This window comes from Capricornis sumatraensis, chromosome 7 (assembly GCF_032405125.1).
Source record: "Capricornis sumatraensis isolate serow.1 chromosome 7, serow.2, whole genome shotgun sequence".
NCBI classification, from domain to species: domain Eukaryota; kingdom Metazoa; phylum Chordata; class Mammalia; order Artiodactyla; family Bovidae; genus Capricornis; species Capricornis sumatraensis.
The window spans coordinates 98,117,159-98,136,468 of NC_091075.1; the positions used below are offsets into that span (position 1 = coordinate 98,117,159).

General features: G+C 37.9%; 1 protein-coding gene across 2 annotated transcripts in view; it reads left to right on the forward strand.

Annotated features, from left to right (window-relative positions):
• CFAP299 (cilia and flagella associated protein 299) overlaps positions 1-19,310 on the forward strand; it is a 697,792-nt gene that overhangs the window by 643,607 nt on the left and 34,875 nt on the right. The gene's annotated exons all lie outside the window — the stretch shown is intronic.

Consider the following 19,310-nt stretch of genomic DNA (forward strand, 5'->3'; position numbering starts at 1 on the left):
ATATTGAAAACAAGATGAAATCATAGATAAATAACCTGGAGACAAGGATTGAGAAGATGCAAGAAAGGTTTAGCAAAGACCTAGAAGAAATAAAAAGGAGTCAATATATAATGAATAATGCAATAAATGAGATCAGAAACACTCTGGAAGGAACAAATAGTAGAATAACTGAGGCAGAAGATAGGATTAGTGAGATAGAAGATAGAATGGTAGAAATAAATGAATCAGAGAGGGGAAAAAAAGGAATTAAAAGAAATGAGGACAATCTCAGAGACCTCTGGGACAATATTAAATGCCCCAACATTTGAATCATAGGAGTCCCAGAAGACAAAAAGAAAGACCATGAGAAAATACTTGAGGAGATAATAGTTGAAAACTTCTCTAAAATGGGGAAGGAAATAATCACCCACGTCCAAGAAACCCAGAGAGTCCCCAACAGAATAAACTCAAGGTGAAACACCCCAAGGCACATATTAATCAAATTAACAAATATCAAACACAAAGAACAAATATTAAAAGCAGCAAGGGAAAACCAACAAATAACACGCAAGGGATTCCCATAAGGATAACAGCTGCTCTTTCAATAGAAACTCTTCAGGCCAGGAAGGAATGGCAGGACATACTTAAAGTGATGAAAGAAAATAACCTACAGCCCAGATTACTGTACCCAACAAGGATCCCATTCAAATATAAAGGAGAAATCAAAAGCTTTACAGACAAGGAAAAGCTGGGAGAATTCAGCACCACCAAACCAGCTCTCCAACAAATGCTAAAGGATCTTCTCTAGGCACGAAACACAAAAAGGGTGTATAAACTCGAACCCCAAACAATAAAGTAAATGGCAATGGGGTCATACTTATCAATAATTACCTTCAAAGTAAATGGATTGAATGCCCCAACCAAAAGACAAAGACTGGCTGAATGGATACAAAAACAAGACCCCGATATATGTTGTCTACAAGAGACCCACCTCAAAACAAGGGACACATACAGACTGAAAATGAAGGGCTGGAAAAAGATATTCCACACAAATAGAGACCAAAAGAAACCAGGAGTAGCAATACTCATATCAGATAAAATAGACTTTAAAACAAAGACTGTGAAAAGAGACAAAGAAAGCACTACATAATGATCAGAGGATCAATCCAAGAAGAAGATATAACAATTATAAATATATATGCACCCAACATAGGAGCACCACAATATCTAAGAAAAATGCTAACAAGTTTGAAAGGGGAAATTAACAATAACACAATAATAGTGGGAGACTTTAATACCCTACTCACACCTATGGATAGATCAACTAAACAAAAAATTAAAAAGGAAACACAAACTTTAAATGATACAATAGACCAGTTAGACCTAACTGATATCTATAGGACATTTCACCCCAAAACAATGAATTTCACCCCTTTTCTCAAGCACACATGGAACCTTCTCCAGGTTAGATCACATCCTGGGCCATAAATCTACCCTTGGCAAATTCAAAAAAAATTGAAATCATTCCAAGCATCTTTTCTGACCACACTGCAGTAAGGTTAGACCTCAATTACAGGAGAAAAACTATTAAAAATTCCAGCATATGGAGGCTGAACAACACACTGCTGAATAACCAACAAATCGCAGAAGAAATCAAAAAAGAAATCAAAATATGCATAGAAACAAATGAAAATGAAAACACAACAACCCAAAAACCTATGGGACACTGTAAAAGTAGTGCTAAGGGGAAGGTTCATAGCAATACAGGCATACCTCAAGAAACAAGAAAAAAGTCAAATAAACAACCTAACTCTACACCTAAAGCAAATAGAAAAGGAAGAAATGAAGATCCCCAGGGTTAGTAGAAAGAAATAAATCTTAAAAATTAGGGCAGAAATAAATGCAAAGGAAACAAAAGAGACCATAGCAAAAATCAACAAAGTCAAAAGCTGGTTTTTTGATAGAATAAGTAAAATTGACAAACCACTAGCAAGACTCATCAAGAAACAAAGGGAGAAAAATTAAATCAATAAAATTAGAAATGAAACTGGAGAGATCACAACAGACAACACAAAAATACAAAGGATCATAAGAGACTACTATCAGCAATTACATGCCAATAAAATGGACAACTTGGAAGAAAGGGACAACTTCTTAGAATAGTATAACTTTCCAAAATTGAACCAGGAAGAAATAGAAACTCTTAACAGATCCATCACAAGCACAGAAATTGAAAATATAATCAGAAATCTTCCAGCAAACAGAAACCCAGGTCCAGAAGGCTTCACAGCTGAATTCTACCAAAAATTTAGAGACGAGCTAACACCTATCCTTTTCAAACTCTTCCAGAAAATTGCAGAGGAAGGTAAACTTCCAAACTCATTCTATGAGGCCACCATCACCCTAATACCAAAACGTGACAAAGACGTCACAAAAAAAGAAAACTGCAGGCCGATATCACTGAGGAACATAGATGCAAAAATCCTTAACAAAATTCTAGCAATCAGAATCCAACAACACATTAAAAAGATCATACACCATGACCAAGTGGGCTTTATCCCAGGGATGCAAGGATTCTTCAATATCTGTAAATCAATCAGTGTAATACACCACATTAACAAATTGAAAAATAAAAGCCATATGATTATCTCAATAGATGCAGAGAAGGCCTTTGACAAAATTCAACATCCATTTATGATAAAAAAAACTCTCCAGGAAGCAGGAATAGAAGGAACATACCTCAACATAATAAAAGCCATATATGACAAACCCACAGCAAACATTATCCTCAATGGTGAAAAATTGAAAGCATTTCCCCTAAAGTCAGGAACAAGACAAGGGTGCCCACTTTCACCGCTACTGTTCAACATAGTTCTGGAAGTTTTGGCCACAGCAATCAGAGCAGAAAAAGAAATAAAAGGAATCCAAATTGGAAAAGAAGAAGTAAAACTCTCACTGTTTGCAGATGACATAATCCTCTACATAGAAAACCCTAAAGACTCCACCAGAAAATTACTAGATTTAATCAATGAACACAGTAAAGTTGCAGGATATAAAGCTAACACAGAGAAATCCCTTGCATTCCTGTACGCTAATAATGAGAAAACAGAAATAGAAATTAAGGAAACAATTCCATTCACCATTGCAACGAAAAGAATAAAATACTTAGGAATATATCGACCTAAAGAAACAAAATACCTATATATAGAAAACCATAAAACTCTGGTGAAAGAAATCAGAGAGGACATTAATAAATGGAGAAATATACCGTGTTCATGGATCGGAAGAATCAATATAGTGATAATGAGTATACTACCCAAAGCAATTTATAGATTCAATGCAATCCCTATCAAGCTACCAACAGTATTTTTCACAGAGCTAGAACAAATAATTTCACAATTTGTAGGGAAATACAAAAAACCTCGAATAGCCAAAGCAATCTTGAGGAAGAAGAATGGAACTGGAGGAATCAACTTGCCTGACTTCAGGCTCTACTACAAAGCACAGTCATCAGGACAATATGGTACTGGCACAAAGACAGAAATATATCAGTGAAACAAAATAGAAAGCCCAGAGATAAATCCACGCACCTATGGACACCTTATCTTCGACAAAAGAGACAAGAATATACAATGAAGAAAAGACAATCTCTTTAACAAGTGGTGCTGGGAAAACTGGTCAACCACTTATAAAAGAATGAAACTAGAACACTTTCTAACACCATACACAAAAATAAACTCAAAATGGATTAAAGATCTAAATGTAAGACCAGAAACTATGAGACTCCTAGAGGAGAATATAGACAAAACGCTCTCTGACATAAATCACAGCAGGATCCTCTATGACCCACCTCCCAGAATATTGGAAATAAAAGCAAAAATAAACAAATGGGACCTAATTAAAATTAAAAGCTTCTGCACAACAAAGGAAACTATAAGCAAGGTGAAAAGACAGCCTTCCGAATGGGAGAAAATAATAGCAAATGAAGCAACTGACAAAGAATTAATCTCAAAAATATACAAGCAACTCCTGCAGCTCAATTCCAGAAAAATAAACGACCCAATCAAAAATGGGCTAAAGAACTAAACAGACATTTCTCCAAAGAAGACATACAGATGGCTACCAAACACATGAAAAGATGCTCAACATCACTCATTATCAGAGAAATGCAAATCAAAACCACAATGAGGTACCGTTTCACACCGGTCAGAATGGCTGCTATCCAAAAGTCTACAAGCAATAAATGCTGGAGAGGGTGTGGAGAAAAGGGAACCCTCTTACACTGTTGATGGGAATGCAAACTAGTACAGCCACTATGGAGAACAGTCTGGAGATTCCTTAAAAAACTGGAAATAGAACTACCTTATGACCCAGCAATCCCACTGCTGGGCATACACAACCGAGGAAACCAGAATTGAAAGAGACATGTACCCCAATGTTCATCACAGCACTGTTTATAATAGCCAGGACATGGAAACAACCTAGATGTCCATCAGCAGATGAATGGATAAGAAAGCTGTGTTACATATACACAATGAGTATTACTCAGCCATTAAAAAGAATACATTTGAATCAGTTCTAATGAGGTGGATGAAACTGGAGCCGATTATACAGAGTGAAGTAAGCCAGAAAGAAAAACACCAATACAGTATACTAACACATATATATGGAATTTAGAAAGATGGTAATGATAACCCTCTATGTGAGACAGCAAAAGAGACACAGATGTATAGAAGAGTCTTTTGGACTCCGTGGGAGAGGGAGAGGGTGGGATGACTTGGGAGAATGGCATTGAAACATGCATAATATCATATGTGAAATGAATCACCAGTCCAGGTTCAATGCATGATACAGGATGCTCACTGGGATGACCCAGAGGGATAGTATGAGGAATGAGGTGGGAGGGGGGTTCAGGATGGGGAACATGTGTACACCCATGGCGGATTCATGTTGATGTATGGCAAAACCAATACAATATTGTAAAGTAATTAGCCTCCAATGAAAATAAATAAATTTATATATAAAAAAGAAACTGAAGGACTCTTTGTAGATAATTATTGATGCTGGATAATGGGTACATGGGGATTTGTTACCTAATCACTCTATTAGGTGTGTTTGAAACCTTTCACTAAACATTTTTTTAAAGAGGAACAAGAGATTACTTGAGTCTCTCAATAAATATTCTAGGTAAAGATTTTTTAAAACTTTACCCAATGAAGTGTCCTCTGATATTTTCTACTCTTTTCTATACCATTCTGGATTTTCACTCTGGCTGTGGCCCAGCAAACTCATTTTGGAGTTCAAAAAAGAATCACAGTATTTGCTGTTTAAAAACCACTATTCTCTCTCCATGCTCTGCCTCCCAGTCTGCCTTTTTCATTGCTACTGCTAGTTGAAAGGTGAAAGTCTCTCAGTCGTGTCCAACTCTTCGCGACCCCATGGCCTATACAGTCTATGGAATTCTCCAGGCCAGAATACTGGAGTGGGTAGCCTTTCCCTTCTCCTGGGGCTCTTCCCAACTCAGAGATTGAATCCGGGCCTCCTACACTGTGCAGGCAGATTCTTTACCAGCTGAGCCACAAGATAAGCCCAAGAATACAGGAGTGAGTAGCCTATCCCTTCTCCAGCAGATCTTCCCCTCTCCTGCATTGCAGACAGATTCTTTACCAATTGAGCTATCAGGGAAGCCACAGACCCAGTTTAAGTAAGAATTTGGCCCTCTGACTGCCTAGCCTAGGAATTTGGACCCCGTAGGCTGATTTCAAACCATCGTTGTTATAAATAATACTGTAGAGAGTCTTTATGTACTTTATGTATCTGTCTATGGTTCCTAGAGGTAGAATTGCTGGGTCAAGTGATATAAATTCTTACAAAGCTTATTTTGCACATCGCCAAATCCCGTTCCAAAAATGTAATAATTTGCACTCTCACAAGCTATCAGTGTGTGTGTGCTTGTCTCATGATACCCTTGCTAGTTGGTAGTATTACACACTTCTTTATTATTCTCCATTTTAAAAGTCAAAAACATTTATTTTTTCTTTTAGCAGTGCTCATTTTAATTATTTGCTGGCCATTATTTTATTTTCTGTGATCTATCTATCCTTGGTCTCACCCAACATTTTTTCAAAAGGACTGGTGTATTTATTTATTAAATATTTACTTAATTAATTTATTTGCTTTATTTGGCTGCACTGGGGCTTAGCTGTGGCTCTCATGATCTTTGTTGTGGCATGTGAACTCTTAGCATGTGGCATCTAGTTCCCTGACTAAAGATCAGACCTGCAGCACCCTGCATTGGGAGTGGAAGTCTACCCACTAGATGGCCAGGGAAGTCCCTGGTCTCTTCCAAATTTTAAAGTTAGGATCCTTGAAAATTTTTAAATTATGTTGTAAGAGAGTATTATAATTTCAGAATATTTATGGCACACATTTTTCCATATTTACTGCCTCTATTTTTATGACTTCTCTTGACATAAAAATATTTTAAATTGTTATGAAGTTAAATTGGTCTATCTTTTCCTTTAGGATTCCTTCCATTACTTTTAAGCTTAGGAAATCCCTCAGTATGTGCCAATCAAATAAACAGTAGCTCACATATCCTCCCTTTCATTTCCCTTGGAGGCTTTGTAACATTCAATGTGTATTCTCTCTCAATCTTCGTATTCTGTCTTTACTAAGCAAAATATTGCTCATTTACCTTTTTATGTTTTGTCATTATTATCAAGTTCAAATGCTTGCCAAAAACATATCTTACCAGCTTCTCAAGCGTTAAACCACAGGTTTTTCAATGCAGTGTTTTGCCCAACTATAAAAATCTCTGCCATTCCATTTTCAGTGGAAATGTCTGGTGCTCTAGTCATACCGACAAGAGAGTTTATGCTTTGTGCAAACAAAGGAGGTGCTGAGTGTGTGATGTAGTTGAAGGAGTGTCAGTAAACAGCCTCGCCTCCAATTCAAAAATGTGTTATCTTAAAAGTGACAGAGCATACACTCCCACAGTGTCAATCCATGACACCAGCAAATGAAAGAAGACACAATTCTTCTGTGCTAATGTATAAGTATCTCATAATGTCCTGACCCAAAGCTCTTAGCAGGGCAGATGAAGACCAAAGGAGAAAGAAGGTAACAGTAGACCCAAGAGAGAAAGAGAAACTCATGCTGAAGAAGAAAGTCAATTTTAAATTGACGGCAGTCTCATGGTAGCAAAGGGAAAAGTTAAACATTTGTTGGAAATAACCAAGTCCCAGGTGCTGCAAGAAGCTCTGGGAGTAGTCAAATAAAACCTGGTTCCTACCCTTATGAGCCTGCATGCATGATCAGTCGTGCCCGACTCTGCTATCCCATGGACTGCAGCCCACCAGGCTCCCCGTCCATGGAATTTTCCAGGCATGAATATCCTTATGGGGCTCACAGGCTAATTGAGAAGGTGATGGTTTGGTGGTTTAGTCACTAAGTCATACCCAACTCTTTTGCAACCCTATGGACTGCAGCCTGTCAGGCTTCTCTGTCCATGGGATTTTTCAGGCAAGAATACTGGGGTGGGCTGCCATCTCCTCTAGGGGATCTTTCTGACCCAGGGATCAAACCTGTGTCTCTTGCATTGCAGGCAGATTCTTTACTGCTGAGAGACAGAAGAGTAAATCAACTGTTACAAGACAGAACTTTAATGTTCCTTAAAGAAGAGTATCAGGATTTCCCAGGTGGTCCAGTGGCTAAGACTCCACGCTCCTGATGCAGGGGCCCCGGGTTCTATCCCTGAACAGGGAACTAGATCTTACATGCCATATCTAAAAAGATCCTGCCTGCTACACCTAAAGATCCTGCATGCTGCAACAAAGACCTGGCACAGCCAAATAAATAAATATTTATAAGTAGAGTGTCTATTCAGTGCAGGGACTGGAGGAGGGATCATGTGATAAGAGATTTAGAGAAAGAGTAGCACTTGACAAGATAAGAAAAAGAAATGCAGAGAGGGCAATCCAGGCAAAGAAAACAGCATGCCTGATGGGAGAGAGGCACTGGCAGGGCACGGAATGGCATGTTGAAAGAAATGCATCGTGGAAAAAGCTTAAGAGAAATCTGGGGTTGGGAGTAGGTGGGGTGGCCAAAGAGGCAGCTTCCAGGTTTTGGAGAGTTTGTGTGCTACACTCTAGAGTGTGGTTAGAAAGCCAAGGGTGTCAGAAAAGTATTTTTATCAGGGATGTCCTATCTGATGTGCTATCCTGAAAGATGCCTGTGATTTCAAGGATGATAGGGGATGCAGACAAACCTGAGAGGCTGGTTATGAAGGAATTGTATTAACTCAGGTGGGAACTGATGTATGATGCAGCATTTGGAGAGAAGAGGATGGACGTTAGAGGTTAAAGAGATACAATCTATAAGACTTGATGAGAGAGGATGTAGAGGAGGAAGTGGGAAAAGCCTGCAGGAACCCACATTTCTAGACTGGGTGACTGGGTGGGTAGCGGTAACACTTACTGATGACTCATATTCATGCAGTCATGACTCATAAACATGATAAGACATTGCTTCTTCTGTTTCAGTATTAAAATTAGCAAAGGAAAGAGAAGGAGAATCATTGCAGGAAAAAGATGAGTAGCAGGTAGGGTCATGAAAAGAGTTCTGGCACAAAGTCAGTATAAGGCAATGGTTTCACTTGTGAAAATAAAACACTGAAAACCTAATTATTTGAATGAAGAAGGCCTTCAAAGGAGATATGTCAGATGAGGAAGGAGAGCTGGATGAGCAGCTCTGATTCTTTCCACTTCATGTTTTTCTCCTCAGTTCTTACTCCCATCACCATGATGGGCCCCAGAGAATAGCAGCTTCCATTTTCATTCTATCCCAGAAGAGCCAGCACATCTTTTCCTGGCTTAGCTCGGCACAGTTGAGCAGACAGACTTTTTTTTTTTAAGACAGTTTTCCATAGCATCTACAGAAATAAAACAAAACTGCCCAATGAAAAGTCAAAGGCTATGAAGTGTTTGGCTCCCCTTTCTGCCTAAGGTTGTTTTCCTGCTATGTGGCTTCTCATTGCTTTAGTCTTTGTTGTTTCAGTGGTATTTTTGTTATTTCTCCCTGATCACATTCTAATTATAACTTATATTCTTGCTTTACCAATCGGGAGTACAAAATGAGGTCACATTCCTTTTAACATTCAAAATAAATGCTGAGCCTCAGGTCCATCCCAGCCTCCCAACTGTGATAAAATGTTTATTTCCTCCTCAACATACTTCCTTAAGTTAATCCTAAGGCCCTTGCAAACGCCTGATGTCTTAGCTTTTTAATGCCAAGTAACAAATTACCACAAATTTAGCAGCTTAGAATAACACACATGTCATCATCCATAGGTCAGCATGGGATGGCTGGATTCTCAGTTCAGGGTCTCACAAGACTGACATGAAGGTAAAACTGCATTCCTTTTTTCATGCTCTGGGGAAGAACACACTCCCAAGTCCATTTAGATTGTTGGCAGATTTCAGTTCCATCTACTTATACAGCTGAGGTCCCCATGGCCCCTCCATCTTAAAGCCAGCAACACTGCACCAAATCCTTCTCATACTTTGAATTTCTGTGACTTCTGGCTTTCTTTTCTGTTTTTTAAGGACTCTTAATGATAGTGTTACCAGGCTTTCCTGGTGACTCAGCCAATGCAGGAGACATGGGTTCAAGCCCAGGGTCAGGAATATCCCTTGGAGAAAGAAATGGCAACCCACTCCAGTATTCTTGTCTGGGAAATCCCATGGACAGAAGAACCTGACCAGTTACAGTCCATGGGGTCCCAGAAGAGTTAGACACAGGTAAGCAACTAAAACAGCAACAACAAAAGCATTGTGCCCATCCAGATAATCCAGAATATTTTCCCTATATTAAGGTCAAACAATTAGTAAAGCCCCTTTTGCCAAGCCACATACAATATTGTGGGTATACCACCAAAGCATAGAGATCGCAGAAGATATTTTGAATTCTGCCTTTCAAGTCTACCTGTTCCAAAGTGGTTAAGTCTTTATTACTATCTTTTGAAGGACACAAACTCACAAAACCATTTTCATTAGGCACAGAACCCCCTTTCAATAAGTCGTTTCTGTTGAAACCAAGCCACCTAGCAGTTTGGGTGTCTTCCTTTCCTAGAGGATTGTGATTCAAGCACAGAAACTCCAGCCTTCTTGAGATCATCTTACTTGTACTGCCAAATGATCCCATTTCCCAGACAAATGTACCATACCATGAGTTTTAACAGGCAGTTAATGCATCTGCCTGAGTACTTCAGTGACTTGGGATTTCACTTCTAATCTGGGTAGTGTCCCTCCAGGTATAGCAGCAGAGAAGGCAGTCTCTTCTCCAGTTTTACGTTCCTCCACCATAGCTTCATGTTGCCTAAATGTTGTATCATAACACTCACCTAAAATATAGTTCTAAATTGCATGTCTTTTTTAACAAATTCAGAGCCATTTCACCTCAAGGCACAATTATAGTGCCTGAGCCTGAAGGCTATCCAGTCTTCCTCACAACATACCTACAATCCAGTTTTCACATTTGCTTTCATTCTCTAGTCTCTAGGACCCAAGACCCACCATAATTTCCTCTCCCTAATATACTGACATTTCTTTATTAAAGTGCCTTACCTTGTCACATAGTCATGACTAAAAAATTATGATTCTGGAAATATATCCATAGATATGAAGGAAAACAATGTTGATTACAGGCCTGAATCTTTCTACTTATAGAAAGATCAGTAAACCTAAAGAACATCTCAATATGCATAGTATAAAAATGAAGGTGATGTTGCTGTTACAATAGTTCCAAATAATTTCATATTCACAAAATTCGAATTTTCAAGACCTTCCAATAGAAAGAGTATATTAAACCAAAGAATGTTTATTATCTTTAAATAAGAGAACTTTAATCTTATAATTTCCTTAGAAGTAACAGAGATAACTTATCTATACAATCTCCTTGTTGTTGTTCAGTCATTAAGTCATGTCCAACTCTTTGGGACCCTATAGACTTCAGTACACCAGGCTTCCCTGTCCTTCACTCTCTCCCGGAGTTTGCTCAAACTCATGTCCATTGAGTCAATGATGTCATCTAACCATCCCAGCCTCTGCCATCCTCTTCTCCTTTTGCCTTCAGTCTTCCCCAGCATCAGGATCTTTTCTAATGAGTAGGCTCTTCTCATCAGGTGGCCCAAAGTATTGGAACTTCAGCTTCAACATCAGTCCTTCTAATGAATATTCAGGGTTGATTTCCTTGAGGATTGACTGGTTTGATCTCCTTGCTGTCCAAGGGACTCTCAAGAATCTTCTCCAGCACCACAGTTTGAAAGCATCCATTCTTCAGTGCTAAACCTTCTTTATGCTCATATCCAGACATGATTACTGGAAAATGCAGTCTCCTTAGCCTAAGATAAATGCACACTAGCCCCTAAGAGAACAGTTACCAATAATAGCCATCAAATTTGGGTCATTTTCTCATTTCTTTCTTGCATTTGACAAGGGATTGGTTGTCCTCGTTATTTTTTTATACCATCTGTTCCTTTTGGTTCTCATGCCACTGTCTTACTCCTCTTACATTTATATGAAATTTCTCTGTCTCCTTCTCACATTCTTCTCTTATGTATACCAAATGTAAATTGTGACATCAGAAACATAAAATGTGTCCATAAATAACAAATTCTAGTGAGAATGTAGAGAAAAGGGACCACTTGTACACTGTTAGTGGGAATGTAAATTGATGTAGCCACTCTGAAAAACATTATGGAGGTTCCCCCCCAAAAAATAAAACTTCCATATGATCTAATAATTCCACAGATGGGTATGGATATAAAAAAATAATGAAAACACTAATTAAAAACGCTACTTCCACCCCAGTGTTCATAGAAGCACTATTGACAGTGGCCAAGAATTGGGAGCAACTCAAGTGCCCATCAGGAGATGAATGGATAAAGAAGAGTCAATATATATATACAATGGACTATTCAGTTCAGTTCAGTTCAGTCGCTCAGTTGTGTCCAATTCTTTGTGACCCCATGAATTGCAGCACGCCAGGCCTCCCTATCCATCACCAACTCCCGGAGTTCATCCAAACTCACGTCCATCGAGTCAGTGATGCCATCCAGCCATCTCATCCTCGGTCATCCCATTCTCCTGCCCCCAATCCCTCCCAGCATCAGAGTCTTTTCCAATGAGTCAACTCTTCGCATGAGGTAGACAAAATATTGGAATTTCAGCATTAGCATCAGTCCTTCCAATGAACACCCAGGACTGATTTCCTTTAGGATGGACTGGTTGGATCTCCTTGCAGTCCAAGGGACTCTCGAGTCTTCTCCAACACCACAGTTCAAAAGCATCAATTCTTCAGTGCTAAGCTTTCTTCACAGTCCAACTTTCACATCCATACATGACCACTGGAAAAACCATAGCCTTGACTAGATGGACCTTTGTTGGCAAAGTAATGTCTCTGCTTTTGAATATGCTATCTAGGTTGGTCATAACTTTCCTTCCAAGGAGTAAGCGTCTTTTACTTTCATGGCTGCAGTCATCATCTGCACTGATTTTGGAACCCCAAAAAATAAAGTCTGACACTGTTTCCACTGTTTCCCCATCTGTTTTCCATGAAGTGATGGGACCGGATGCCATGATCTTCGTTTTCTAAAAACTAAGCTTTAAGCTAACTTTTTCGCTCTCCTTTTTCACTTTCATCAAGAGGCTTTTTAGTTCTTCTTCACTTTCTGCCATAAGGGTGGTATCATCTGCATATCTGAGATTATTGATATTTCTCCTGGCAATCTTGATTCCAACTTGTGCTTCTTCCAGCCCAGTGTTTCTCATGATGTACTCTGCATAGAAGTTAAATAAGCAGGGTGACAATATACAGCCTTGATGTACTCCTTTTCCTATTTGGAACCAGTCTGTTGTTCCATGTCCAGTTCTAACTGTTGCTTCCTGACCTGCATATAGGTTTCTCAAGAGGCAGGTCAGGTGGTCTGGTATTCCCATCTCTTTCAGAATTTGCCACAGTTCATTGTGATCCACACAGTCAAAGGCTTTGGCATCAAAAGTCAAAAAAGTCAATAAAGCAGAAATGGATCTTTTTCTGGAACTCTCTTGCCTTTTCTATGATCCAGTAGATGTTGGCAGTTTGATCTCTGGTTCCTCTGCCTTTTCTAAAACCAGTTTGAACATCTGGCCAAAAGAATGAAATGATGACATTTTCAGCAACATAATGGGACTAGAAGTTATTATGCTTAGTGGAGTAAGTTAGACCGAGAAATGCAAAGTCTAAAGAATAAAACAAAATACATTAAACAAATGTATTTAACAAAACAGAAATAGAGTCATAGACATAGAAAACAAGCTTATATTTACCAAAGAAAAGAGGGAGAGAAGAAGGAACAAAATAAGAATATAGGATTAATACAGACACAAATGACTATGCATAAATTAAACAACAAGGATTTACAGTATGGCACAAGGAATTATATCCAATATCTTGAAATGACTTATAAATAAATGCCCTACCTAACACATCATTATTCTGGACATTGAACAACAGTATAAAGGTTCTTGGTAAATGACAAAGCACTACATCAATGCAAACTAACATTATTGACAGTTGTTTCAATAATAATATCAGAAAGAGAATGAAATTAAGGTAGGAGTCTCTGTGACACCCAGCCCATACATTCACCCTTCCCTAGGGTTTCTGCCTTAGGAAAGTACTTTCTCTTCAGCTTCTTCATGAGGAATGGCTGGATAGCCTAATTTACTATAGGACTAAACAGTGCCATTCTTTCTTGACCTTGAGATTCTCACTCTGTGATTTGGAACTTAGAGGTATTCCAGGATGTTTCTAATATTTGCTCCCTTTGAGAAATCAGAAAGGGCTTTGTGTAACTCTCTTTCCTTACACTGGGGAGATATGGTAATGAGTAGATATGTTATTATCACCTACTCCTTTCCTATTACATGTGGGTAGCAATGAAACATTCCAGACACCTTGCCAGAAGGCTGGAATCCACACTGAGGAGGTCAGCATGGGAGTATGGAAGCAGATTTGGAATACTTCCTCTGAATCTCTTTCTATAAGAAGGATTCCTCTGATCAAGTGTTACATTATTCTTTACCCTAGGGGACTTATCACAAATATTCAAGTATCTCAAATATTATAACATGCATCTTACCCTTAACACCTTCCATAACCAGTCCATATACTTGACATTGCACTTTGGATTTAGAGCAGGTAACACAGTGAACATGCCAGACAGGTGCCCATCTATCTTCTGACTCAGTGGCCTCCTGGCAATGAACGCTCCCTTTTATCCACATGCCTTCAAGGGAGAGGAGAGCCAACTTTGCCAGTTCTCCTTGCTTCCTTTGCTCTCCCTGAAGAGAAGGCACACCCAAAGTTCTCTGCATTTTGGTGGGAGACCAGTCCATATTTGATTCTCTATCCACAGCAATTTATTTTCTGCCTCATTAGTATGAGACTACTGAGAATCTCTTGTAAAGGTTAACACTAATTGATATATACTCATTTTTCAGGCTCCCCAGGTGGCACTAATGGTAAAGAATCTGCCTGCCAATGCAGGAGACCTGAAAGACTCAGGTTTGACCCTTGGGTTGGGAAGATCCCCTGGAGAAGGAAAAGGCCACCCATTCTAGTATTTTTTGCTGGCAGAATCCCATGGACAGAGGAGCCTGCAAGAGTCAAATATGACAGCATACAAACTTTTCAGTTCTTCTCTAACTTTTAATGTCCTTTCTACCTAGAATGCTTGGCCCTGTCTCTTTCCATAAGGAAAATCTCATTAGAAACATATCTTATCAAGATACATATTCTTTTTTGACCGAACAGTCCCAAAATACCTTACACAAATATCTATTGTATCATTTCTCAGGCTGTATTATAATCCTTCTTTTTTATTTTTGATGTGTTGAATTGAATTGAATGACTGACACTTCTGACCACCTGTCACTAGGACACTTAATGTTTTCAATTATTTTAATAGTTTCAATCGGTTGGTCAACAGTTATCTATATTTTCCCAACTGGAATGTGCATTCGTTAAATAGCTGATTGAGTTAGAGATACATTATATAGCCATGAATAGGAGCCAAGTTAACTAACTTTTGGAAACACTAAACTTTAGATTCCACCAACCAAAATAACTGATCAAACCTATATTTTTACAGGGAATATGATATTTCAGGAAATTAGTTTGTTATAGAATGTTTTACTGCTTTGATATTATTTGAAAAATAGAAAAAGAACGAGACTGTTTATTATTCTAGATTAAATTTCATGTCTCTTTACCACAATTGCAATTTCATATGATTTTTCCACAGCAATAAAATAAAAAGGATCAACCATAAGAAAACATGTTTTAGCATTTTTTAAACATCTTTATCATAGTTTTGGCAAATCTCTGGCAAACCTTTGGAAACAGTTTAGACAAACATTGGATAAATCAGCTCTGAAACAGCAGCGTTTAAATGGTCTGTAGGTGTGGCGACCACACACCTCAGTTTTCCTGGCATTGTCTGAGCTTACTCTTATTGTCTTGGCACAATTGTCAGCAGCTTCTTTTTTTCTCAGTAAGATCCTAGTTTGGACAGTAGAACTGTAGCCATCCTACTTACAGACTGTCTACACAGAGATTAAAAAGGAGACAATAATGTTTAATGCCTAAATGTCCCCATGACTCAGATAAAACCCCCTGAATTTTCATTTTTCAATGAAATCTTTTGATTTCACAAAAACTGTTTTTGTAAGTTTTCAAGTTTATTTCTGTTTTTACAAATTTCCTTTAAATATGATTATCTCTCTTCCTAAAAATTTTATCTTATAAATATTCTTTATTTTTCTCTCAAATGAAATGTGTTTAACTTTATAAGCATATTCAAGTATTAGGTACTATAAACGGCAACCCACTCCAGGACTCTTGCCTGGAAAATCCCATGGACGGAGGAGCTTGGTACAGGCTACTGTCCATGGGGTCACAAAGAGTCAGGCACGACTGAGCAACTTTACTTCACTTCCAACTCTTTAAAACCCAGAAAGATTCCATTATTAGTGGAGACTTAAATAAAAACTCCCTGCTATTCATTATAAACTGTTGGTTATACTCATAGGGAAAATCTCTTAGGTGCTAATAGGTTCTCTTTCAGTAATGTGTTCTCTGTGATGTCAAATTTCCTGTTCACATGATAATGATCTTATTTTTTTCCCTATGCTTTAGGTAGTGGAGACTACAATTGTTATAGTCATTATTTTTATTCTGGATTCACCTTTAAGATGTTGGCTTGCCTTAAATGTATTTTTATGTGCAATATTTTCTAACCTTTGACAGCATTGTCCATTGTGCTTCCATAGTTTTCCTAAATATGCCACTTGAAGGAAGATATTGAACAAAATTAGGACAAAGCATTTTGGAGACAATGGCTTTGAACTTTACTCCCCCTGGCGGTCCAAAGCCCTTTTTCCCTGTGATGTAATAAAAAATATTTTTTTCTGATACTAGGAGACATCATGTAAAATAGATGACAAAAGAGTAATTGTTTACAAAAATATGCATAAGAACCCATTGTCACTAAATGAACAAATTTTACACATATTTATCTCAACTCATTATTCTAACTTATTTATATAAGTTGTGTATAAGTATGCTTTTATATAATAAAATGCCCAATTACTAGGATGTTTATCATGGGTAGCAAATGGTAATTTGCTCTGTTACTCCAAAACCTTAGTCAATTTCACACAAATCATCCCTTTATGTCCTTCAACTTTACATACAGTACATTTGAACTTTTCTACAATTAATTTCTAGATCTGAACATTTATACATAAATTAAAATAACATGCAATAATTCACTGAATCAAAGGAGGCTTTCATAATAATAGACTATTTCCATTGTGAAGAGCCTTTACAATATATAGGTCAACCTCTAAATTTTAGATAGAGAAAATTTAAACAGTTACTTCAGAAATCAGATTTTAAGTCCCAGATCAATGTTCTAGATGAATTCTCTTAATTACCTTTTAAAAATAATTTTCTTGCTATTTCCTTGTTTTAGTTCTGTAGTAGTTGAAAATAATATAATCAATTGAATGATGAATGAAAATAAATATTGGCATTGTATCATTAATTTAGTTTATGAATATTTATTGAGTGCTACTTGTTGATAGAAACAGTGTAGCAAGGGTAGAATAAACAGATTTGGAAGATGGGAAAGAAAAAATTACTTTTTGATATGTTGACATTGGGGCTTCTGTGGTGGCTCAGACTATAAACAATCTGCCTGCAAAGAAGGAGACCCAGGTTCAATCCTTGAGTTGGGAAGATCCCCTGGAGAAGGAAATGGCTACCCAGTCCAGTATTCTTGTCTGGAAAATTCCATGGACAGAGGAGCCTGGTGGGCTACAGTCCATGTGGTCACAAAGAGTCAGACATGACTGAGCAAGTAACACTTATGCTGAGATTGAGATGCTTGTGGTTTATCCCAGTAAATACAGTTGAGCAGGTGATGTGGATCAGCAATTCGGGTGAGAGAACTGAGATGGAACATGGTTTGGGGTAAGCTGGCATAGAGAAGATAGTCTTCATTATAATGCATTAGGAGAATATGAGTTTGAGGAAGTTTTTAAATCTCTTTTCTCCTTTTTCCTTTCTCTTTTTTTTAATCCCTCTTCTTTCCTTTTTTTTTTTTTTTTTACTTCTTTCTCTCTGTCTGTCTTTCTTTTCCTTGTTTAGCTGAAATTTATATGTGTGTGTTAGTTTTGAGAAAAATTGTATAGGGAGATGAGTTTGATTATATTAGAGAAATGTTGAGTATCTATTGAAGTAACAAAGAAGACAATAAGGAATGGAATTCAGAAAACAAATAGAGGTGTTTTTTTTTTTTTAATCTTGGAAAAGAAGAGAGGCATTAATTCTGAGCTGAAGGGAGGTTAGAGAACACTGTCAATATGAATAAATTTGCAAGTGAAGGGATAGGATCTTGATCATATTCCCAGTTAGTGTCCTTTTTTACTAATAAACTAAGAAGTAAGGTCATTTTCTGATAGTAAAGAAGGAAGTAGAGGAATAAGATGCATGAATAACACAATGAAAGATAAAGAGAACTAGAATATGTAAAAAGTTACTCTGTAGGATCTAGAATTGGAGGTTCAGATTTGAAATTTAGAATTACATCTATGGTACAGTCTGTTGTTTTCAGCAAGAATTGTCAGAAGACTATATGCAAGAACAGAGAAGGCAAACATTTGAACTGACCAAGAGCTGATACTTATGAATACCAAGAGGGTCTATTGAGCTAGATAGTTGTGATTATTGGCAAGTGTCTCAAGAAGGAGAGAAGTTAAGAAATTATTTGTTATGAATGAGAATCAAAAGGGTGATCTGGGGTACCCAAGGCCTCAATAAATGCAAAACAGTACTGTAGAAGAACTATCCAAGAATACTAATAGACAATAAAAATTCAAATAGAATTATGAGTTATAATAATATCTAGAATATGGAGTTGGATATAGATGGCTTAAAAGGAGTGGAATTAAGGTTTAAATATAGTTTAACACATTCTGCATTGACAATTACTTGGCCACTTTAAAGAAATCAATAAACAGCAGATTAAGAAGAATGTTTGGGTTGGCGACATCAACAAGATAGCAGAGTAGAAAGCCCTGGACTCTTCTTTCCCCCCACAAATACACAGATTAAGTAACTATTCCTAGACAAATTCCCTTTGTAAGAAATCCAGAAACAACTGAAAGGTCCGTGTACCCCCCAGTCGAATGAAAACCAGCCTTAACAAAGCCAATGGAGATTTGAGACACCCTCTTACTGGATTACCTTTTGCCAGTTTAGCATCATACATTGAAAAAGAAACCCTCTAGCTCTCACCTTCTCCCAGGGGAAGCAGGGTTGGTTTCTGTACCCAAATTCCCAGCTCTTCTAAGTGGGGCTCCCCAGGGAACTAATTTCCATTTTGCCAGTCCTGGACTTCTGTTGGGTCAGGTACATTCTATGCAACTGGAGGGAAATGGTTACAGCATCTTGGGCTGGTAGACATCATACATCCCACTCACTGTTCATCACAGAGCAAGGGACAACATCCACAGCTGCCTGCTTCTTCCTGGGGAGGGAAAAAGTTAGAATGGGCCAATGAATCTCTATCCAAGTTGGTGGCCTTCTCCTGTAAAAAGTCAGTTCATGAAGACTGGGAGAGGCATCTACTTTGTCTAATATGCAGGCAGCAACACATAAAGTCAAGGAAAATCAATAATAAGGCAAGAATGTTCCCCCAAAAAAGGAATGAAATGAACCTCCAG